Genomic DNA, 25,774 nt, shown 5'->3' with positions numbered 1-25,774 from the left:
GCTGCATAAAATTGCAAAATATCTCATTTCAGAAGAAAATATTATGTAAAAGACCAGAGGCCACATCACATATCTTGGAGGAAATAAAATAATAAATTAAAACAGGATAAACAATAGCACATAAAAAGTTCAATTTGCTAGTATTTTGAAATATAGTTAAGTCAGTAAAAAAGGAAATGTAGTATTATATCAAAACTAATAATCTGAAAGTCATAATTTCCTGTTCAGTTTGTAGACTTTGGGGTTTCATGAGGAACAATGTTACGGCATAAAGAAAAATAAAAATCACCAGAAGCAATAGCAACTAGATATTGAATTTTTTCTATTAGACAGACAGAGTTCTGTGCATTTTTTCTTTGTAAATAAAGAACTAGAATAGAAGCATAGAAAATGATCATCTTTCTCTATACACAAATGTAAAATAAAGAATGTTGAGATACATTGAGAGGATTGAGAATTGCACTACATTATAAATAAATGAAAAACCTGGAGTGCACGGTGTTTGTCATTCACTTTGTAATATCTAACATTAAATGTGTATTATTGCTGTCTGAAATGTGGAAAAATAGCATACTTTCCGATACTTTTCAATAAATATTCTAGAATGCATTGTCCTTCCTACTGTCCTGAGTTCAATAAAGTAAAATCAAGGAATAGAAATAATTATTCTCCAGAAGTGGGTTTTCATTCTGTGTTAGATTTCTTTTGCAGAGTCTTTACTTGTTGTCAAAATATTGGAAAGTTCTGGATTTGGCTGACATCCCTTGTAAAGATTATTACATGAATCTCTGAACAGACATCTATCTTTTGTTGATATTGTCCAACACATTTAAACAAGTAGAAACTAATCATGAATAAAAACTTTATTAAAAGTGTAAAATCTGTTATCTCTAAGTGATGAATTCTATCATAATATTTTATTTCAAAACATAGCAAAATCTCCAAAAGAGTTTTATTTAAATAATAAGTTTTTTTTTCTTATTCTAGTTTTTCAGTTTGGCTATAAGAACTTGACAGAAAATGATTTATACGAGTGAGAATATTCTTTATAAAAGGTCTAGATAAAGAGAAATTCTTGCCCAAAAGACCCAAAACCAAAACCCCAAACATATGTATAAGCTATGTGTATTTCTTCTAGTTCAAACACTTCTACTCATGTTAAACAACAAAAATCCATCTGAGTAATTTAAAGATAAAATTGGCTTTATTGAATGATTTATGAATTGGGCATCATCCCATCTTGCAAATAGAAAGGAGCTCCATCAGGCTGCAGAGAAGAAAACATTTTTAAAGACAGGAAACAGAAAAGAGGAAATTATTAGCAAAGAATGCATGGTCTTAGGCAAGGTCACCTTCCTAGCGGGACTAGAAGGGGTCTACTAGTAAATTTGCTAGTGCTGACCAGGAAGTTCCGTTTTGACAGGTTAAAGAAGACATTCGTAGGTGGAAGGGGGTTGAAAGTACAGTCAGGTTAGGTATTAAGTCTTAGTTTGCTTATGTGGGGCCTACTAAGTGACATAAGTGATTCTATTTTGGGGCTGTGGTTTCTTTTTAACACTCACAACCCCTGAAATATGAATGAGAAAATAACTGTTTCTCACACAGACAGGCTTTGTAACAAAGTACCCTTCAATGTTGACACAGTTTTCAAGCAGCTATTTTTTAAACCAATTAAATATAGCTTTTTACTTTTTTTTTTTTTTTTGAGAAATACCATTCATAGGTAGAAAATACCACACTTCTGTATAGGCACACATAAATATAGAAATAGAGACTTATAGATATTGTTTTAAAATTTTTAATCCTAAGACAGGTATGATAATGCAAAACTCACTAGTTTATAAAAGAACGGTTGGATCCAAACTTTTTTCCTGGCAGATGGAATAAGTTAAGGTTACCTGCTCAGATGGCTAAATTTTTTTCTGCTAATATTTGTGGAGAAGATTTTTTATTTGTCTAAGTTTCAAATGACCTTTACCCCTTTAGTTCTACTTCTGATAAGAGGTACCTCCCTGAGGTTTGTACTTTTTTAAATCTCAAATCTTTTTATCTCAAAGGCACAGGGAAAGAATGCAAGTTTCTCCAAGAAGGACTTCGGTTTCCTAAGGCCAATAATTTACAAGACTTTTGAGATAAACGGGGGAGATTTTGGGATTGGTGAAAGTAATAGGTAAACTTTGAATTGCCTCTGGAGCTGCATTTCTAGTTTTGTAAAGATCTGTAAGATGAGGACAGTTGCTTTTAATTCTTCAAAGAATTGAATTGAAGCCTGGATGTTGAAGGACTAACATACCCATTCACCTGTGTTAGAATGTTTTTCTTTCCCTCTGGTGCATTTAGCTTAGAGAAGGACTTAGCCAGCTTATACCAGTTTTCCTAGGATCCCATCTGGAGGTTCTGAGTGGGGTTTAAAATGGAATGTTGCTCTGATATTCACTAGAATTCAGCAAGTTTTTTGTTTTGTTTTGTTTTTAAATTTTAGTTGTCCCTTGGCTGCTTTAAGGAGTACTACAGTGGTTCACCAGAAAATACCTGAGTCTCTGGACTTTCGTTCACAGTCATGTAAAAGCAATTCAGGTAGAAGAGAAGTGGAATGAGTATTTAAATAAAGAGGGATAGAGGGAAGCAATAAAACTTTCCTCCGTCTTGTAGTCTTTTGTATTAGGTAGCTTGTGTGTTTTTAATTTTTTATCAGCTTTTTGCAACAAAACTTTTAATGAAGTTATTTTTGGAATTTTGAAATCTTAAGTACACTTCTTAAGTGATCCTATCTAATTGGAATGTTACTCATAATGCCCATTGTAATTTTAGGTTATTCCACTGAGGGCTGGCAGCAGTTTGGTAGAACCCTGGCTACAAACAGAGTTTAACTCACATTTCTGTCCAGCCATATAAAGCCACAGATGGGGTGCAACTCATATATCTGTCCTGCCTTATTTTGGGGCCCCCAACGTGATGGTTACCAATCCAAATTCTTTTAGGACACAAAACACGCTTAATAAGATCCTGCCATTTCTGTAGTTATTTATTGCTTCTGAGACCATAGTTCTTAGATATAAAGTAAGCATGTGTGTTGGAAGATGGTGTGCTTGACTCTAGAAATTAAGGTTGCCATTTTTATTATTACTTGTTTTGTTGTTGTTTTTAGTTAAGCCTTTGGGCTTCCTGGAGCCAGATTAGTACCTAAGAGAGAAGTGCTGCAGAGTTGGGATTGTGTGGTGTTTCGCTCTGTACCTTATTATACAGAAATTTTCTTGCGGTTGGTGGGTGACTTTGTGTCAATCTTACCCAGTCCTTGACCAACTTTTCCTAACATAGAAGTTTTTGGGTTAAGTATTAATAGCACGCTGACAGCTTTTAAATGTTCAACCTATATCCACCAATTTTTGCAGCTTTTTGGCCTTTGAGATCCGCATTAGTAAGCAATTAGCTTTTATCTCATGTGCACATTAACTGAAACCAACAGTGACTAAGGAAACAGAGCTGTGGACAGTAGCAATAACCAAAGAACTAGGGTTTAGGGAAAGAATTGAACCAGCAGACCTCAAAGAATGAGGACTGTGGACTAATTCAAAATAAACGGAGAATTGCAACTGCCACCAGAGGTTCCCAACATAGATTTTGTGAACAGAACCAAGGGCCAGGGTTTAGAAGTTACTGCAGATGGAAGGCCAACAGAAGCCCTGCATGCACCATCAACAATCCCCAGTGTGGATGAAACCAGCAGACTCCATTGGAGATGGCAGAATGGACCTGGAGAAAGGACTAAGCCAGCAAATCCTAATAAATGGGGATGTGGACTGGAACTGAGGAAGGGATTCCAATGTGGAATTACAGACTGAATCAAAGGCTGACTGGCACTCTATTAGAGCCTCCTGTCAACTAGACTGATCTAGTAACCCTGGACTGGAAAGCCAATTAGATCTTAGATCGGTAGCTCAATGCAAAGAAAGCAGAGCTCAAAACAGGGAGGGAATCTACCCATAGACTTTGGAAATGGCTAGAAAAACTGTGAACTCAGAAAGGGCTTTGCAGGTACCATGCCTGTGTTTCTCGCTGTCCCTGAAGCCCTTTCCTTCAGTTATGCCTCTGCCACTAAATCTATTAAATGACACAAAATGTAAATTCCAGTAACTTAAAAGATCAAATTGGCTTTAATAAATGATTCATGAATCAGGCAGCATCCCATCTTGCAAATAGAAAGGAGCTCCATCAAGCAGCAGAAAAGGTTTTTAAAGATAGAGAAGAAGAAAAGAGGGAATTATTAACAAAGAATGCATTCTCTTAGGCAAGGTCACCTTCCTAAGGGGACCAGAAAGGGTCTACCAGTAAATTCCTAGTGTTGACTAGGAAATTCCATGTTGACTGGTTAGACTTTCATGGATGGAAAGGGGTTGAAAGTGCAGTTAGGTTAGGTATTAAGTGTTAGTTTGCTGATGTGGGCCCTTAAATGACATAAGTGATTCAATTTTGGGCCTGTAGCTTTCCTCCTAATGCTCAGAACCCCTGAAACTATGAATGAGAAAATAACTGTTCCTCACTTGCATAGAAACAACTGTTATGACAAACTGACCTTCAATACTGAAGTAGATTTCAGAATATCTGCATTCTTTTCCTGACTCCAATCTTGGTGAGACATTGAACATGTCACTTAATCATTTTAATTGTGAGCTTCCTTGGAAAAAAACATTATTCAGCCCACCTATGCAATATGCTTTCAGGTACAGAAAGAAATGCAAACTTCCTTCAGGGAATGATTCCATGCTGATGCTGCCCCAGTGATTGAAAGCCAGATTATATAGTCAGTGCTTTCTGTGGGAGAGCAGCACCTGAACACCTTATCAACCAGTAAAACATTTCTTCTAATACTTCCTCAGATTATGGAGCCATACTTCTAAAACAATATTGAGGTAAACCCCTGGCAAAAATTCCTGAGTTTAGCAAATATAGACACCTTAATAGAATAAAGGAAGCACTGTCCGAAGTTATGATGTGTGTGTGTGTGTGTGTGTGTGTGTGTGTGTGTAAAAAGAGAAAGAAAAATTGCTGCAAAGCATCTCAGTTCTACATATTTGGGTTTTTATGACTTCAAGACAGGACAATTGATGCAGCCTCTCTTTAATTACAGTTTTCCCAATGTCTAGCACAAGATTTTATATTCTCTCTTGCTTTCTTTCTTTCTTTCTCTCCAAACACACACACACACACACACACACACACAGGTGTATATTACAGTTTTGACAAGGAAAAATTGTAGGAAAAGACATAAAATATAAGTTAAAAATAATGAAAAATAAAATGCTTTTTTGAATTACATGTTAAGAGGTGAACAAAACTAGTATCCCTGAATCCATTCTAATTCTGTTCTTCTGCTATAACCATTAATTAGGCTTTAATGGATATTAGTCAAAAATATTTTTAAAAATAGGACTAATTTGTATGTGCCCTTAAAGATGTAATTAAGATGCATTTTTTTATACTCTTGTATTTGTTCCTTTATTAGTATTACAGTAAATTTATTTCATGAAAATAATGAAGATACTTTGGGGATAAAATAAGCATTTTCTTCATTAATTTAATATCGTCTTTAGATAATAGCTATCATTAACAAACTGCCTACTATATATTACATGTTAATCCACTAGCATTACAAACATTGTTATAAGGCTTTTAAAGATAAAGGAACTAATATTACAGAAAAAGAACTAAGACATTGAGAGGAATTCATGTTTTAGCCAGTCATTTTGCTAGCAAGCGGTGAGACTGGGGCAATAGCCTCCCAGCTGGGTTTTTATGTACCCTCTCTGCTATCTAATATGCTTACACAGAGATGATAAGAACTGAGAGGTCTAATTTACAAGTAGCTAAACTATCACTGCCCTAAAAATTCTGCATTAATTATTCAAAAAAATCATTTTATAAATTATCAATACATCTGGTGTTTTATGATGTATATTCAAGGATAGCAAATTATTTCATAAAGATACTTGCTTTATCTCAGTTACACCAGATGGTTACAAACTCAGAGGAGCACACTCATTATGCATCCATCTAAATACTCAAACACATTGCCATCAAAAGTCTAGTTTATTGCCTTTAATTTATTAATATTATTTTATTATTTAGGAGACATGATGTGTGGTTATTTTAAACAGAGTTGTACACACTGTTTACTCCTTTCTCCTGACACTAAATATTAACCCTGTATCAAGCTGTACCATCAATGAGCTGAATATTTGGATAACATAATTTGCCCCTTTATAAAAATCCATTCCTATGACTTGCTCTAATTGTATTTATGCAAATGATTCATTAAGGAGTGTTTCATGTTACAGTTTGCCCTGGAATTAACTGTAAGAATTAAGGGAAAGGAAAATATTTTGTTCAAATCATTCTTATTTCATTTTCATTAGATGATAGAATTTACATGCCTTTTATGGATTTACATTTTCTGTGTTTTTTACAATTTCTCTCATTTTCCTTTCATCCTGTTTTTGTCATGTATTTATTTTTAATTTGTTACATTATATACAGTGTTGCAATATGCACATATAGATGTGTTTATAAGCTATAAATAAACTATAAACACTTTTTAAATACTTTTACAAATACTTTTGGGTACTACAGAAGTGTATTGGTAAAAATTAAATAGTGTTATGATACCACATATATTAGTGTATTTTCATAAGCACTCTTCTATCGTACGATATAATTTGGGTACATGTAACTTTTGATGTCTGACTAATCTACAACCCAAAATCTGTACAACAGTTAATTTTTTTTTAAAGATTTTATTTATTTATTTGACAGAGATAGAGACAGCCATCGAGAGAGGGAACACAAGCAGGGGGAGTGGGAGAGGAAGAAGCAGGCTCACAGCAGAGGAGCCTGATGTGGGGCTCTATCCCATAACGCCGGGATCACGCCCTGAGCTGAAGGCAGACGCCTAACCGCTGTGCCACCCAGGCGCCCCAACAGTTAATTTTTCTGACCAATGATACTTCATTTAGACTTCATACCATTCACTTCTTATAGAAATGTATTTCAGACCATCTGTAGGAGGTAAACAAATTTTATTTTTATTTGTGGCTACTGTTCGTGGTCTCTCTTAACAGCAGTATTTATTCTGAATTTCATCAGTAATCTCCAGATTACTCCTATCTTCAACTAATGTGGTATCTAATAGCTACTATTAACTTAATATGCATTTCATAGAACTAATTCAAAACATTCCATATTTATATTTGGCATGAAAGCAAATATTTCTTAAAAATTTCTCATGGGGTGCCTGGGTGGCTCAGTTGTTAAGCGTCTGCTTTTGGCTCAGGTCATGATCCCAGGGTCCTGGGATGGAGCCCTGCATCGGGCTCCCTGCTCAGTGGGAAGCCTGCTTCTCTCTCTCCCACTCCTCCTGCTGGTGTTCCCTCTCTTGCTGTGTCACTCTCTGTCCAATAAATAAATAAAATTAAAAAAAAAATTCTTATCAAAGCCTGACATTGAGACTCATCCTTCTATGGAGGTGGGTGCTCAGACTCTCCTGATATAGAAAAATTATCTTTTACTAGCTGCCAAATCCTCCTCACAGGAAATGTGTTTTATAAGGTAAATGCTTTGATCAGCATAATGACATGGGGACAAGTCTCTCCTAAGGCCATGTTTAATAAAAAATAGTTATTCAATGTCCTTTCAGGTATTGGCTTTAGTTTTGAAAGAGAGATTATCTTAAACAAAGGAGAACATTACATTTTCCTGATAAGAGTGAAAATTTATAGTCTGTTGGAAAGAGAGAAGAAATGTTATGGGTTTGAAAAAATAAAACATTGAGATTTTAAAAAGATATATAATGGGTGGTAAATTGAATTTCCACTTTGGTGTATGCTATTAGAATGCTCTATTCTGTGTCCCTATGAGATCTTTAGCAATGTCTCAATGTCTGTTTTGAGGTATATGACCATATGCTGAATGTGACCTCAGGTGTGGGGACAGAGCAATAGAAAGAGTGCTGTTTTATGTACATTTCTAGCTCAGTTGCACTATTATTTCTTGGATATAAAGATATTCCCACATTCTTCTCCAAATGTTCCCTGCTGGAGTTCAGAGATACGTGCAAACAGATATTTAAAAAAAAAAGTCTACGAGGCTTATTATGTAAGGAAAATAATGTTTCTGCTTACTTGTAATTTAGTATTTAATTTCTCATGTTTACAATTAATAGTTATTTCTTAAGCCTTATATTTAACCTACAAATCCCATTTTATTTATTATTCATTCATTCATTCATTCATTTACAAAGGGTAGACTATGTTTCTTCAGAGTCACAAGCAGTTGACTGACTCAGTGTGACTCAAGCCACAAGGAAACCATTCCACTTCACTCCATTCTGAGTCCTAGGGTAGCCCAGACTGGCAGGAGTTCTGCTTGGGGCCTGTTCACAGGTTTACAAGCTTCTCATTAAGGACACTCTATGACTGCATGAGATTGGCCAGGTCGGTCACCATCAGTAGGGTCATTGATGTTGCTGTTGAGTATGGTCTCAAAGTCATGGGGAACTATCTTGGATACTTGATTAATCAGACTCATCAAGAAACAGCCCACAGTATTATCAGCTGACACCTTTCCAGACAGTACATACTCTGCATACTGCAACACTGTGCTTAGGGCATCCTGGATGCAAGCCAATGCTCTTCCTACTTGCTGCAAGTCACTTGAGAGTCCAATCACCTGGCTGGGGCTAAAACAGGTCTTCAAAGAAATAAGTTTTTGCTAGAATTAAAAACACTTAAGTCTTTCCTTGTTCTCTGGTTTATGCTCAATTAACTTTTAATTTTGATAGATTAAATTTTCCTAACCATCTAACACCATTTATAAACTTCATTAAATTCTCGTGACACTTCAGATTACAATTACAAATTTAATATATCTAATTGTTTCAAGCACTTCAAAACACTTAATAAGTGAGACCTTAAGAGCCAGTGTGCAATGCACCAAATTCCATCCACCTGCCAAGGATACCACTAGTGTGCCACAAAATAAGTCTGTGAGTTTAAAATGCTAAGTAGGGATGATAGGATATAGAGCCTGAAAGAATGCATAGCATGAGGAAGAATGAATTTATTTTCCATGATGCCATAGATAATGTTGTGACTAAGTGACATCGCAATGGCAACAGGAGGTCTGCAGACCGATTCCATGTTCCTATCTACAAATTTACAAGGATAACTAATAAACAAAATAAAGACATGTATATATATGGAGAGAGAAAGAGAGTATGTTGAGTATGTATACACACACACACACACACTCATACAAATAATGCCAGCCTCCTACCAATTATTAACAAATGTCTTATTCAGCATTATATTACCTTTACCTAACAGAGTGCCTGGTATATAAAACCTACCCAATAAATATTGGTAAAATTAAGTTAGATATTTCTGTGTCCCTTTCATTTATTTATTTAATGTCACAGTCAATGGCAAAAAACAAAATGTATGTACTCTGTTTACTAAGCATATATTCTTGCTTGTTTTTCTTTTCATCTCTTATTGAGTTATGTTAATCTCCAATTATAAATATGTCTTTCATTTGTACTAGCATTTTTACTAATTTAGCCCTTCTCATAGAATACTAATTGGTGCCTGACAACTCATTGTTTCACTATAAATTATTTCCTCTTAATATCTGTTTTTTTGCTTAGTGAATTTCTTTTCTTTCTGGTGTCAGAAAACCCCATCTCTTGCCAGTTCCCCATCTTAGTAACTGACATGTAATCAAGAGTTCTTTCCTCGCAGTGTGAATCCCGAGCACAAACACTGAACAGTGTAATACAGTGATGTTCATTCACCTGATGCCACTGCCTTAGTGCCCTGCTTTCTAATGGTAGAGCTTGTGCTGTCCTATCAACAAAGGAATTGTGAGAACATAACCCATATGTATGTACATTTATTTGTAAATTATTTACACTTTTATCTGTTCATAAAACATACATAAAAATATGTATTTTTAAATATTTGTAAAATATATTCTTTATTAGCTAAAAGGAAATGTAACTAAAAGTATTTATTTAGCCATTTTGTTCATTTTGGGGACACAAGCACTTGCTGATCATAAGTTACACTGATTTGTTTCTTACAATCTGTCTTTGGGCTAGTCCTTTGTTTATTTGTTAAACTCCAGTTATTCCGATAAATATTACTTTCTTGATTAGTCAGAGTCAGTTACTGTTACTTGCAAGCAGAGAAAAATAATAAAATAATAAAGAATGCAAAATAAGAAAGAATTTGTATTACAGTATACAGGTAAGATACCTTAGGTATCTACCCTTAGGTAGTATTAGGCCAAGATATAGAAAAGCCAGAGTTTTCTACTATCATAGACCTATTCCAAGGGTCTAAGGAATGCTTGGACCATAACAAAAGATAACTTGCTCTAAATGCACTAGAAAATTTAAGGAAAGGATTGGGTGCCCTGCTGGCACTCACCAAATGTTCCTATACTGTCTTGTCATTCCATTTATCCATTATGTTACATCAAAAACTTCACTTATAGAAAATAGAAAAAAAAGTATGCAAGGACATTTGTGTTTTTATGTATTTCTTGTTAGCAGTATACTCAGTTAACACAGGCCTGTAGAGGATAATTTATAGGTTTTTATTTTTTCCAAAATTACCTCATTTTCCAAGGGATTGTAATATAAAATTGACCCAGTTTCATCAATTTTCCCAATTTTGCCTTATGTCAGGTTTATTTATGTCTATTTATAAACAAGTCCAATTTATTAGCTGTAAAAATCCATGTAGAATTGATCCTCCTGTGGCTTGAGTTGCTGGAGTTTGTTTTAAATAATTTCAGATGCAATCTAAATCTTTCATAAAATTTATCTTTATCTCCTTGCCTGTTACCAAGCCGTGCTGTGCATTGTTGTAATAAACTACCATGCACCTTGATCAGCATTTTGAATATTTCATAATTCTCATATTCTGATCATCTTAACATACATTATTCTCTTTTCAGAATAGTTTCAAAATTTTATGTAAGATACTTGGAAAAAATGTTTGTAGTGACTTTATTTCAGTGTCTCTGTGAAGTACTTACAAATTTGTTCTTTCTTTTAAATTCCATAAAGCAATGAGATATATACTATTATTCCCAATGTTACTGGTTGTAAAACTGGATCAAATTATAGGCATCTGTTGTTTTAAGTATCAGTCATCTATAGAACTACATAAATTGTAACTTCTGTGTCTTGCCCACATATATTTTGCATATTTCAAACACCTCATCCTTGTCTTTTCTGTTGTGGCATTGGTTTAAACACTATGTACATAGCTTTGTCACTAGATACTGAATTAATTTTGTTTCCCATCAAGTTAATTTCTTCCTCTATGCACCCAAATATACCAAAGACAGGAACAAAGTGTACCCATTTCTCAAACTGAGCTAATTTTTTGTGGTTGGTATTTCTCATCTGGTTTTAACTAGTCATAATTCTATGCAAATTATTAAAAATTCTCTTTCACTCAATCATATTGACGTAGGCAGGCTAGGTCCAAGGACCCACAGGTGGGTCCTGCCTGACCAGCCAAGAGGGTCCACAGCTTCATGCAGGATAGAAATCAAACGCAAGCCAAGAGGAAGTGCGGGCAGAATTTATTGACTAGTGTAAATGATAAAAGTATAGCAGACAGAATGTCTGGCAGGTTCAGAAAAGGAGAAATGAATCTCTTCATCATTTGGGGTGAAGAGTTTATACTAGAAATGGGTCCAGAGTACGTGTTCCCTTAGGAATCCAGGGGAGGGTCCAATCAAAGGCAAGTGACAAATGAACAATAAGTGTTATTCCATAAATCACCAAGGTAGGGGGTATTGTTACCAGTGTCAACCAAGTTTTCAAAGCTATTGTCCTAAAACATGCACGGGATCTGGTTCTTCTTAGATGTTATCAAGTATATGCGGACCTAGGACAAAACTCAGAGAATGATTAACCTTCTTGCTTCCCCCTTGGAGTGGGAACATAGCTTCTTTGATTGACTCAGATGCAAGGTGAAATACAGAACGTGAGTTAATAGGGCCTAGCAGAGAAACAGCAGAGTGGATCCTTTCTAAAATAGAGTCCTTTCAGTTTCTCTCAATATTATTGTTTAGGATATTGAAATGATACGTTGATGAATGATACTTTACTCTCCCGTGACTGAGAGATAAAAAGAAATAAAAATATTTATATTCTCTGAAGGAAAAATCATTTAGAAAAGTGTGGACTTCTATTATACGTACCATATATTAAAAATAGAACAAAATAGGGGCACCTGGGTGGCTCAGCCGTTAAGCGTCTGTCTTTGGCCCAGGGTGTGATCCTAGGGTCCTGGGATTGAGCCCCACATCGGGCTCCTTGCTCAGCGGGGAGCCTGCTTCTTCTGCTCCCACTCCCCCTGCTTGTGTTCCCTCTCTCACTGGCTGTGTCTCTCTGTCAAATAAATAAATAAATAAAATCTTAAAAAAAAGAAATAGAACAAAGTATCTGTCATACGGCAATTTACTTCATTTATTTATTTTTTTTAACTGATGTCTAAAGACCAAATGTCAGAAGGTTTGTTTGGTTTGGTTTTGTCAGAAATGGTTATTTTATTGCCTAGTCTTTCCCACCACTACATTTAATTCCCCTTGCCGATCTTTTCTGTTAAACTTATTTCTTTGTGTCTTTAATCTTTGTGTGAGATTCCCCTTGCCTACCAAGTACACATTTTGGAACAGATGAAAATAATTTAAAAGAAATGAATAAATTGAGTTCAATCTTCATTTTTTATCCAGAATAGATTTATTAAAAAATAAAATAACACTTTCAAGTTGTATCTGATCTTTTTTTTTCTTTTTAAAACTATCATTCAAGACTCTTTGCTTATGGATTTGATGTAGTAGTTTGAGGCAGATTATTATTAATGTCAATGAGAAGTAGGAAAGCCTGATAAAATACAAACAGCTATATCTGTCTATATCTGTAGATCTGTATTTATATCTGTATCTGTATCTATAGGCTTTGAAAAGAATTGCTAAAGTGATCAGGACTTGAGGGAAAAAAATTCCAGAAAGAGGATCAATAATTTACAACTGCTTATTTGTTCATAGCATTTAGATATGGAGTAAAGGAACTTGCCAGAGAACCCATACTTAGGATAACCCTAAGAAGTAGAAATGTGAACAGATAATTAGGCAATCTCTTACAGCTAGAGGGACCAAAAATCGTATTCTTGAGGCACTAAGATACAGATAAGAACAAAAGGGAGATGTGAATCACCCACTCAGCCAACTATTCTCCTCAGGACATTTTCCTATATTCTAAGTTAGCCCAGGGTAGTATGCTAAGAGGGTATATAAAATCAGCATTGTTCAGAGTCTTCTAATTCTGAAAAGGTAAAGATCCCATTTGGAAGTAATCAGTCACCAGAGGCTCTCAGTTTAAAACACTGGAGGGCTCCTTGGAGTCACTGCAAGTAAGACTGTAGTTTGCTGAGTGTCTGATTAGAGAGATTAATCCCCATTAGACCTCCCTAGCGAAGGAGATGGTAAAACTATTTCAGAAGAAGATATTACCCAAACTCTACATTATTCTACTTCACAATTTCTAGACTCTATTAAAAAGAGCAGCCATGCAGAGAAATGAAAATAAATGACCACGAACCAAGAAAAAATAAAACACAACAGATTGGTCTGAGAAGTAATCTAATTATTTAAATTACTCAGAATGTTACTCAGCAAAGAGAAACCAGGAAGTACCCCCATTTGCAACAAAATGGATGGATCAGCCCTGAACAAAATAAGGGCATTATGCTAACTAAGCAAGATAATGTAAAGACAAACTGAATGATATCAGTTATAGGTGGGATCTAATACAGCCAACTTGTAGAAATGGAGTAGAATCGTTGTCACCAGGCTCTGGCGGTGAGGTAGGGGAATTGAGGAGATGTGGGTCAGAGAGTATAAACCTCTAGTTAAAAGATGAATAAGAAGTTTATACTCTTTGGCCCACATCTCCTCAATTCCCCTACCTCACCATCCCTGCTTCTCCCTTTCCTGCTCTCCCTGCTTGTGCTGTGTCAAATAAATAAATAAAACCTAAATAAATAAATAAATAAATAAATAAATAAATAAATAAAATAATAATATATTCTGCAGACCTAATTCACAGCGCTGTGATTATGTTCAACAATACTGTATTATGTACTTCAAAGCTTCCAAGAGTCTAGATCTTAAATGTTCTTACCACAAAAAAGAAATGATAATTGTAAGACAGGATAGAGGTGTTAGCTAATACTATGGTGGTGGCAATTATGTTGCAATATATAAATGTATCAAATCAATGCATTGTACACTGGAAACTTACCCAATGTTATATGTCAATTATATGTCAACTTTTTAAATTGCTGGAAAACTATTACATTCAAGAATATATATTTGGACAATTTTGTGAGTATTTATAGAGTCCACATAATAATAAAATGGGTATTTTGTAATAGAATCCACATAAGAAGAAAATATCCATATTATAACACAGTGGGGGAAATGATGAAAAACTAAAAAAAAAATCATTAAAATGGGTGAAAACTCATTATATACACACTTAATTGAAGTGCATGGAATGAAGAAAAAATGTACAAAGATGTGAGGTGCTACCTAATCCAAGCAAGTTGAATTCCAATAAAATGACACCAGACATAATAGAGGAAAAATACTGAAAGCCAACAACAAAGACATATAAACAAATCCATTTATTTAGATCTTTTCTTTTGTGTGTGTGTGTGTGTGTGTATATACACACACTTAAGCACTTCATTTTTGTGCTGGTATTGTAATTGATGTTTCTCTTTAACAAATATTTCAGTTATTCATGACTCATATATAGGAAAGCAATTGGTTTTTGCATATTATTTCTATCCCATAATATTTCTATACTTATTAATCCCAGCAGGGTTTTTGTGGGTTTTTTTGGTAGTGTCCTTTTTTTTTTTAAATAGGTAATTATGTCATCAATAAGTAAAGACAATTTTATTTCTTCATTTTAAGTCCACGTACCCTTTTTCCTTGTATTTTGCTCTGGCTAGGGGCATCCACTATGATGTTGAATAAGAGGTGGTGAGATACTGTATTTTTTTTTATCTTTGGGGAAAATTTTCCAGTGACTTACTGTTAAATCTGATGTTAACTAAAGCTGTTTTGTAGATTTTTTAAACCAAGTTGAGGAAGTTGCCCTCTATTGCTAGTTTTCTGAGTTTTTATTATGAGTGAACATTGTCAAATTATTTTTCTGCATCTGTCTATTGATGGGATGATAAGATTTTTCTTCTTAGTACTTGTTGGAACATTTTCAAAATATTTTCCAAAGCCTTTGTCTCGTGTTGACTATGCTTTTTTTCTCCCTTGGATACAATAGGAAAGCTGGAGGATGTTGAATTAGAGAGGAATTTGTTTTACAATTATACTCTGGCAAGATCTTTTTTCCTGAAGAGTGGCCTTTCTTAAGATGAATGTTCTGGGCATGTTGCACAATGGTTGTTATTCTTCTCCAACCTCTGCCAGAGTGAGGATGGAATCTTTCTCTGATCCTCACTTGAGAACCTGGTGAGATTCCTGAAGGGAACCTCCAAGAACTGCAGTCCACAGGAATTTCATTCTCATGACAGTTCATGCACAATGTCCAGCAATTTATCAAAATTGACGTTTAATTGCTCATTTTACTTTATGGCTTCAGCTGCAGATCTTAGTTGCTGTATCTGTGTTGATGCACCTGTCTCTCCACAGGTTTCAGGGTGGAGGTTTTCTCTGTGACTTCAGTTTTCTGATCAGTCTAAGAAAAGTCAGTGATTTGCAGTTTGTCCAGGTTTTTTCTAGTAAGGACACAAGGTATGACTTCCAAGATCTTTACATGGTGGAACAGACACTGGCAGCCAGTTGATTTTTAGAAAGTAAATCTTTTGGGATTTTTTCATGTTAGGGAATAGATGGAAGAAAAATACAACCAGTAGTTCATATCTGATCCATCATTTGTTTTCATAAATACAATTTTTGGTGATTATAGTCATACCTATTATTTTTGTATTGTGTGTGTCTATTTATCAGTATTGAGTTGTTAGAATGGTTGTTTACTGTCTTTTTACAGAAAAATTTGCTGATCCCTGCTATAGAATAATATTTTGTCATCCATTGGAAAGTATAGCACATATAAATAAGCAAACTTAGGAGCAGCAAAATATAATTTTAAGGAAAGTTTGTTTATATTTTGAACGATAATATAGTATTTCTAATCAAATATTTGTAAATGTCTAATTACATAAAAAGGTCTACTTTATTGAAAAAGTCTTCATTTGTTTTGTAGATAAAATTACATATATCAGATAAATAAAAATACCTATATTGCAAAACTAATAAATGAAAGGAACAGTGAGTGGTAGAAACAATAAAAAAGTAATTAAAATTCTGCAAATGAATGACTTCTTCTAATGTGAGCTGAGAATTTTTGATCTTTTATTTTCCTGGGGGGTTTTCTTAATGCTGAACATGGTCAGTGCAAAAGGTCTCTACTATAGGAAAGACAAACCAGCAGAACTTTCAAATTTTTATGGGGTGGTCATTACAAATGGGAAAATAGAAAAGTCCAAAATGCGTAGTTGGCCTTTCCCAAAGGCTGTTTGCTGAATTCTTGGAAGAGGCAGGAAGCTGGGGGTTGAGTGGGAAACCTCAGCAGAAAGGTTCAGTGATGTCTCCCAGTATTTCACAAGTAGAGATGAGAACCTGCTAGGGACAAGCAGTGTGCTATAAGCTTATTATGGCCTCCTTTGACAATTTAATTGCCAGATTTTAAATGTGGCAGAGAATAAGAACTATGCACAAAAATTCTGAAAGACAGAACCAAATTTTTCAATCCTTCAGGACTGAGGGGAGGAGAGAGAGAGATTGAGAGGGGGCATCAATGCATAAGAATCAGAGACATATATAGTAACACTGGAGCTATAGGCCAGTCCAGTGCCAGCTCAATTCTTAAGGGATTAATGTGATCAGCCCTCATCCACTCTCCCTCCCTGAAAGGGGTTCCTCCCTCCCTGAATTCCCCAAAATTCTATTACACAATGTTCAGAATAAGAGAAAACAGTTAATAAATACATGAAAAGACGTAAATGGTTACTGATAATTAAGTGAGAAAAACTCAAACCATAGAAGAAAAACCACAGCTAATCAAGATATTGAAGTTAGCTGACATGACTTTTATTAAATAATTAATATGACAACCAAAGAAAAAGATGAACAAATGGATGAGATGGGAAATTTCAACAGAATTTTAATCTCTGAAAGAATTAAATTCACATCTAGAACTCTAAAAGTACATCTGAAACACTAAAAAGACATCAGATGTGTGTAACTAGATTGATGCCACTGGTGAAATCTTGCAAACATTAATGTAGGAAACACCAATCTTAAAAGATTCAGATAAAAGAAAAAAAAGGAAACAAACATATTTCCCAACTCTTCATAAAATAATTGCTTAATCTTTTTACAGATATCTGACAAGGACCTTACAATGAAGGAAAACTGTAAGCCAATACCTCTTAAATGCGTAGACACAGAAATCCTAACCAATATAACAAGTAGAATCCAATGATGTATAAAATGAGTATACATTTTGAGTTAAGTGGAGTTTATTTAGGAAATACAAATATAGCTATAAAGTTGAAAATCAGCCAACATAATGCATGAACTTAACAAGGGAAAGTATTTATGAAAATTCAATACATGTTCATGATGGTGAAAAAAAATTTTCTACAAAATAAGAATGTCCTTAAAATTGATCAGGGATTTCCTCCCCCTCCTCCTCTTCTTCTTTTTCTCCTCCTTCTCTTCATCTTCTCCTCCTGTTCTTCTTCTCCTCCTCCATCTCCCCCTACTTTTCACCTTTTCCTCCCTCTCCCTCTTCCTTTATCTCTCCTTCTTGCCCCTCACTTGGTGTGTCTCAGCTGATAGCCCCGACATGAGCTAGTTTGAGTAGGATTTGAGCTGAAGACCTGTACAAAAACCCCCCTGAGTTGTCCGAAGTTACCTTTAGCTCATTATAATACTAAGATCTCCTCCTGTGGGTGGAGTTTTTTTTGCCATTTTTTGGAATATATGATGTATGTACTAGCATGTTGACATGCGTAGTTGAACCAAAAATGCCTATGCAATCTCCCTGTTTCTGCCTCTAACACACTGAATAAAAGCTTCCTGTACTAACCTCATGGGGAGATAATGTTTTGAGAGCTGTTTCACTGTCTTTTTACTTGTAAGAAGTAATAAAAACTGTTTGCTTTCAGTACTGCCTTGGGTTGTGTTCAATTGAATGCATCCCAAGTGTCGAACCCCTTCAGTTACACTAACAAATGCAATATACTAATAAAAAGAGATTTTACAGGTTAGAAAATTAAAACTTTTCTTATTCACATACGTGATGTCTTTTAGTATCTAGAAACATATTAGTCATTAAAAACAACTTATTAGATTTAGTAAGTATATTTAGTGGATTCACTGGATTTAAGTGCAACACACACACACAAGATAACTGTTGTCTAGATACAAAGATGTAAATCGTTTTTTGAGGGAGGGATGCCAGTATCCCCGAGGAAACTTCCAACAAAGAATTAATTAATTAATTTATATTATATTATATTTTATATTATATTCAGTTAGCCACTATATCATTAGTTTTTGATGTATTCAATGATTCATTAATTGTGTATATGGAACATAAGCAATAGCACAGAGGACCATAGAGGAAGGGAGGGAAATCTGAAGGGGGAGATGTAACTCTTCTAACCTGAATTCTCCTTCATGATTCTCTTGACTATTATGTTCCTTGAAGCATTTTCATAAACATTTGAAGATATCTTGTTCCTTTACACACACACACTTCTAAAATCTTGATTAGGATTGCAGCAAAGCTACAGACAATTAATTGGCATCTTAACAAAATTTTGTCTTCTAAGCCATGAATATTACATATCCATTCCTTTGTTCGATATTTTGTTTTCCATATAAAGATGCTCATTATTTCAACAAATGATGTGGGGTCAATTTGGCGTTTCTATGGGTAAAAATGAACATTGACCCTACTTAATTCTATGTACAAAAATTTGACTTCTATCCATTGTAGGTTTTCAGTTGAAACTCTGTAACAAAAAGACATTTTAACAACAGCAACAACAAAAGCAGTTCGGCAGTGTATAAAGCACACATCATGTGAGAAAAACCTAAACAAAAATTAACGTGGCTTAGAATTTCAGCTTGTATAGCATCTTCAACAAAAAACCCATATATTAGTAAAGAAATTACAGACAAAGCAAAGCGGTTCTAGCCTTCCAAGGGCTGCAAACTATGGAAAAGTAAATCTATGGGAAGGAACTAATGGAGTAAGGCTTATTTACAGATTCCTCTGGTGCCATCTTTGGCCTCAGAGTCTCTCTCCAGTAAAAGGAGAATTTATGCTCTGCTTTTAGGGAGAAGAGGGGGACTTTTTCTGTTTTCTGTTTCTTAATTGCTTCAGCTTAAAATAATTTTTGTGTCAAAGAGGCATATTCTGGGGTGACATATTCTGGTTTCCTATAGGAAAATGGGCAACTTTAATACTAGAAATGGTGACAGTTCAAGGGCTATTTATTTCAAAAATGTTATGTGAGGAATACTTTGGTGATTGTCATTAACCTAATATTTTCCAATGTTATATCAAATATGATTTAATTGGCATATGAAATGGATTGTAAAAACAGATTCATTTTCATGATATAGAGACACAACTTGACTTTTGACTTTGCCAGATCTTGGCTATTATTGTAATCCACGAAATAATTATTTCAATTTCGATTTTCAAAGTTTTACATACATTTCATGTAATAAGATTAGGTATGCTAAATAAAAATCTAATAATACTTCTACAGGGACTGATTATGTAAATCTTTGTAAATATTACACATAAGCCTATTATTTAAAATATATATATATATACTTTTTTGATATCTTAATATGGAAACTGTATCTGTGTTTTAGTTAAGGTTCTCCAGAAAAACCAAATCAATTATATATATATTATATAATACATATTTTATAATACATAACATATATTATATATATATATATGTATTTTTTTTCCTCACATGATTATGGAAGTGGAAAAGTCCCACAATCTGCCATCGACAACCTGGAGACTAAGGGAAGCCTGTGTTTGAAAGCCTAAGAGCCAGAGAGCTGATGGTATACATTCTAGTCTGGATCTGAAGGCCTGAGAACCAGGAGCACCAAGGGCAGAAGATCAATGTCTTAGTCTAAGCATTCAGGCAGGGTTAATTCAATGTTCCTCTATCATTTTGTTCTATTCAGGCCCCCAGTGGATTGTGTGATGCCTACCAAACTGAGAAGGACCATCTGCTTTAGTCAGTCCCCTAATTCAAATGCTAATCTCTTTTAAAAACACCCTCACAAACACACCCAGAAATAGTATCTACCCAGCTATACGGGCATCCTGTGACCCAGTCAAGTTGACAAATAAAAATCATCATCTTAATCTGTACATGGTTAATAGCTTTATACGCAAAATAACTGAGATCATCAATAATTGAGTTGCTCAAAATATTCAGCACTCACTTACTTGAAGCCAATAAACCCTCACAACATTTTAAATACCATGTTTTGTTCCAAACTAAGTGTGACTATTTCTTGTCCGTGGCCTTGGGTGTCAAAGTTTTAATTTTTCGAGAATTGGGTGATCAATTTGTTTTCTAAAAATTACATAATTCAGTATAAAAACTTCTCATAATAAGGGGCGCCTGGGCGGCACAGCGGTTAAGCATCTGCCTTCAGCCCAGGGCGTGATCCCAGTGTTATGGGATGAAGACCCACATCAGGCTCTTCCGCTATGAGCCTGCTTCTTCCTCTCCCACTCCCCCTGCTTGTGTTCCCTCTCTTGCTGGCTGTCTCTATCTCTGTCGAATAAATAAATAAATAAAATCTTTAAAAAAAAAAAACTTCTCATAATAAGTAAAAGCATAAGTTTTTGGCTGCATTGTTGTCCCCAACCAAATTCAGCTATATCATTTGGAATAGTTTTTTGTTCCTACAAGTAGAGCAAGTACAGATCTTAAATCATAAGACCACACAACTTAAATAACTCCAGAAAAAATAAAATCTTTTACATTAATATTTTATGTTCTTTATTTATAGACGAAGAAATTGGAAAATACAAGCAAGGCTGAAATGTCAATAAATTATAGATTTAGATTAAAGAATATTTCTTACTCTAAAATATGCAGTTAATGTTCTAAAATGTTAGCCCTTGAAAGTAAAGGAGAAAGTTGAGATTCTTAAACCCAAAAATATTTTTTGTTCAGTTAATGTTATGGACATATTTGGTTTTCTCTAATTGCTCTTAGAATACTGTACTTGCTAATGAACATATATACCTTGGAATCATAGAACTCTTTTCGATATATGTGGATGGAATTTCACAGCTGATTGAGATTATTATTACATAGCTTAACTTTCTTCAAAGATATGTGATTGATGGGATCCTTTTCCCTCATCTACAGTTTATGATTGTTTTTTAAATTTTATTTTATTTAAATTCAATTAATTAACATATAGTGTATTATTAGTTTCAGAGGTAGAGATTAGTGATTCATCAGTCTTATATAACGCCCAGTGCTCATCACATCATGTGCCCTCCTTAATGCCCATCGCCCAGTTAGCGCACCCCCACAGCCCCCCCCGCCCCCCGCAGCAATCCTGTTTGTTTCCTGTAGTTAAGAGTCTCTTATGGTTTGTCTCCCTCTCTGATTTACCCTTTATGATTGTTAATCGACTCTGAAATAGGTAGAATTTTCTTTCTCAAATTATATTTTATAATCTTAATGCTTGTTAAGATTTATATTATATAAAATCACTTGAACTCAACACTTGATTAATCAGAGTATTTTGTAAAAGATCCTTGATAAGAACAGAATAGAGAACTACTTGTCCAAAAGCCTAAATGACTTTAAATATATTTTTAAGAGAAACATAATGGCTTTATTTAAGTGTCACAGGTATTAATAAAAATATGTGTAAAGATACAATCAGAAAGATTATCAACAAAAACAATACTGACCTTCCTACTACAACTCCATGACAGTAAGAGAGCAAACATCTAAAGGATGTGGGCAGTTAAAGATGCAATAAATTACTTAGCAGAAATAATCATCCAGCAAGAAGGAGGACAGATGTGTTAACATGAGGAGGGAAAAGCACATGTACCTAACCTTCAGCTATCTATAAAGAAAAAGCGAGATAAGAACATAAGCCATATTATCTATGATACTTATTTATTCCCCTTAAAGTTTTATTGTTCTTTGAAATCCTGCAACTCCAACAATTTGTTCTTCATTTTATAATCTCATACATCATTTTCTACTATTTCCTATAAATACATAACTTTGCTTTGTAAGTAAATTGTGAACTTCTTAAATAACAGGGTCATATGCTTTCATTTTCCACCTTACTTTGTGCAGTGTTCATTTACTTATTGGATACATGGATAGCATAATAACTTAGATTTCTATATTTTCTATGCTGTGTATATATGTGCAAGTAAATATGTGTACTTGAAACTCTTCAACTCTGGATAATGGCAATAAAAAGAAATAGTATCTTATTGTTCATAAGATTCTTACTGCTACTGTCTGCCCCTATCATCCCATATACTCAAAAGTCTTCATATATAGCAGCAATGAAGACGTTTTATAATTTCAAATCAAATTAGTCAAAGTTCACAAACAAGAAGAAAAGTTTACACTTGTGTAGGTTCTTTAAATTATTCATGATTAAACATGCATTTTCTGAATGCTTGTGTACAATGTTTGTTTTCTTGCTAGATTAAGCTTATTAATTTTTTCTAGTGGCAACAAATACAAAACAAGAAATAGGTAATAATAGGTTTCCAAAAAGGAGTTAAGATAAATAGTAGAATTAGACATGCTACTTCAAAGTAACTATTTGGACAACGAATGAATAAAAAATTAAATATGTGCATCAGCTTGCAAATGCACTATATATCTCAGAAGTATAGAGAGGCCTAAGATGTATATAGAAGGGGATAATGAATTTGGATTAGAATATTATGATATATATGATGTCACTGCTTGTGTCCATGTAATTACTCCCTATACTTTAGTCTTTACCTAAACGATGAAATGTGCTAGCCATGATTGTCCACTTTTAGCATTTAAGTTAATTCTGCCACTGTTTGAAAGGGATGGTCAAGTATAACATAACCAAATATTGTGATGGCATAATATATATTCACATACAGCTCTGAAGTGCGAGAAAATGAAACTACTTTGTTTTGTTTATAATTGGTTTGTCCTCCTTCAAAATTCATCAACAACCAGAAGGCAGTTTCATTCATTGTAGTTCATTAGTGCAATTATGTTTAAAGCCCTTAAAGTAACACTCAATATTTCTAAGTAAAAATTCTCATTTTCTCAGTTTCATCCACACCACTGTCCATAGCTCCTCTCAGTGGAGCTTGATGGCCTCTTGATGATAGGGTAAATGAGGACTCAGATTGCCTTGTGATTTGGAGAGGGTTTCTTTGGATCTACATGGAGCCATGTAATTTTCCATGGTACGTCTTTTGAATCCTCTGTTTTTCTGGTGTTGACAAGATGAGGGGCTCTCAAGGAAGTTAATGGTAGGATCATCCATAGCCTGGTCTCAATGGCCCATTGTCTTCCTGAGGCAGACTATTGTCCCAGGCCCAGGCTCACACTTTTCCCTTTGCTAAGTGTTACTTCATGTCTCCATGCTTTTACACTTTGGAATTTAAAAAGTGGGATTTTCAGCTGTTTTGGGGATCCGTACAAAACACAAAAATAGAAAATTCAGAAAAGCTAAACATCAAGGCCTTTCTCTGCCTTGAGCTATACTGGGGTTTGCTTTGACATTACTGAAACTTTGGCTGTACAAAATAAAAAAATAATTCCATGGATTTGAACATTATCACATATATATGTGTGTGTGTACACACACCCACACAGTACACACAAACACATATGTGTGTGTGTATACACATTTCTTTTTACCTTGCACATTAGGTCTGTTTATACAGCTATACAAAGAAAAAGTAAGAAAAGTTAAGTAGGTGGGAAATAAAAAAAGCAAAACTTTTAAACAGAGACCAAGAATTTGAGGGATATCCATATTTAAAACGGTACTTGTTCTTCGATTAACAATAAAAGCATTTAGAAAAACTAAAGCCCTGAAAACATTTTAGTAGCTCATAAGGTAATCTATTTAATTGAACTTATAATAATAATTTGGAAATACATAACTATATTGCTTTTCTGTCTCTAGGTCCACTTTAAGATAAAGATCCCTTGGTCCATTTACTGTATTTCACTAATAAAGGAATTTAAAATTCCACACAGAGTAGTTTCTCTTTATGTATTCATCCATTCTAAAGGGATGGTTTAACATAGTGTATTCCTGTTCAATTCAAAACTAGTTGATGTATACCATACATATAATTAATTTATTTTTTAAAATATTGTTTATTTATTTATATGCCAGAGAGAAAGAGAGCACAAGCAGAGGGAGCGGCAGACAGAGGGAGAAGCAGGCTCCCCACTGAGCAAGGAGCCCTATGCAGAAGGAGCTCTGTCCCAGGACCCTGGGGTCATGACCTGAGCCGAAGACAGACGCTTACCAGACTGAGCACCCAGGCATCCCTAAACATATTTTAAATAAGCAAATACTGAAGTGTACTTGAAAACAGAAAGGAACACCTGGGTGGCTTTGTTGGTTAAGTGCAGACTTGATTTTGGCTCAGGTCATGATCTTAGGGGTTGTGAGATTGAGCCCCACATCGGACTCCACATGCAGCGTGGAGTCTGCTCGAGAGTCACTCCTCTGCCCCTTCCCCCACTCCTACTCTCTTTCTAAAATAAATTAAAAAATCTTTAAAAAAAAGAAAGAAAACTAAAATAATTTTCTCCAAATATCTGAGTGTGTTTTTCATTAAATATACATTATAGTTTAGATGGTAATTAGTTTCTGTTGGTTATTATTAATACATATATATTTAATGATATAAATATCATTAATCATTAATATATCATTATATATACATGTGAACATATTTTAATTTGACTATTTATGTCATTATTTAAAAGTGAACAAGTGAGATATTTGGAGGTTAGAAACACTTATTAACCAAATTGGTCTCATCATTAAATTAACAATTGAGTGTATAATGTGATTTGAGGGAAACTTTTATAACTCCTATCTTGAAGATAGTTTTTTCTTCTAATTTCCATAGTTATGAGTTCTATCAATAAGATTTCAGGTTTCATTTTAAATGTAGGTATCACAAGAAGAGGGATGTGTAAAATCTTTATAATTGATTGTTCAGCTCATTGTGTGCCAATTTAAAATATGTTTTCCCACCCTGGCATAGTGGGAAACCGAGATAAGGCACATAGGCAGAATATAAATAGTATTTGTTATGCAATACGTTGTATGATCGATCAGGGGAGAAAATAAGACCTCCAAAACAAGATAGTTATGTTTGTTATTTGAAAAATTTTATAGGACAGAATATAAACATTCCAACTTAGTTTTGCATAGGTTTTTGTTGTTGTTTGGTCATTACTGTTTTATAAAATACTCATAAACAGTTTTAATAAAATGGAAGCATAATCAGTAACTGACAAACCTAAGATGAGGTAATCCT

The sequence above is a fragment of the Ailuropoda melanoleuca genome, chromosome 7 (assembly GCF_002007445.2).
Source record: "Ailuropoda melanoleuca isolate Jingjing chromosome 7, ASM200744v2, whole genome shotgun sequence".
In the NCBI taxonomy this organism is placed as follows: Eukaryota; Metazoa; Chordata; class Mammalia; order Carnivora; family Ursidae; genus Ailuropoda; species Ailuropoda melanoleuca.
The sequence above is the reverse complement of the archived record's forward strand: the minus strand, read 5'-3'. Positions refer to the sequence as shown.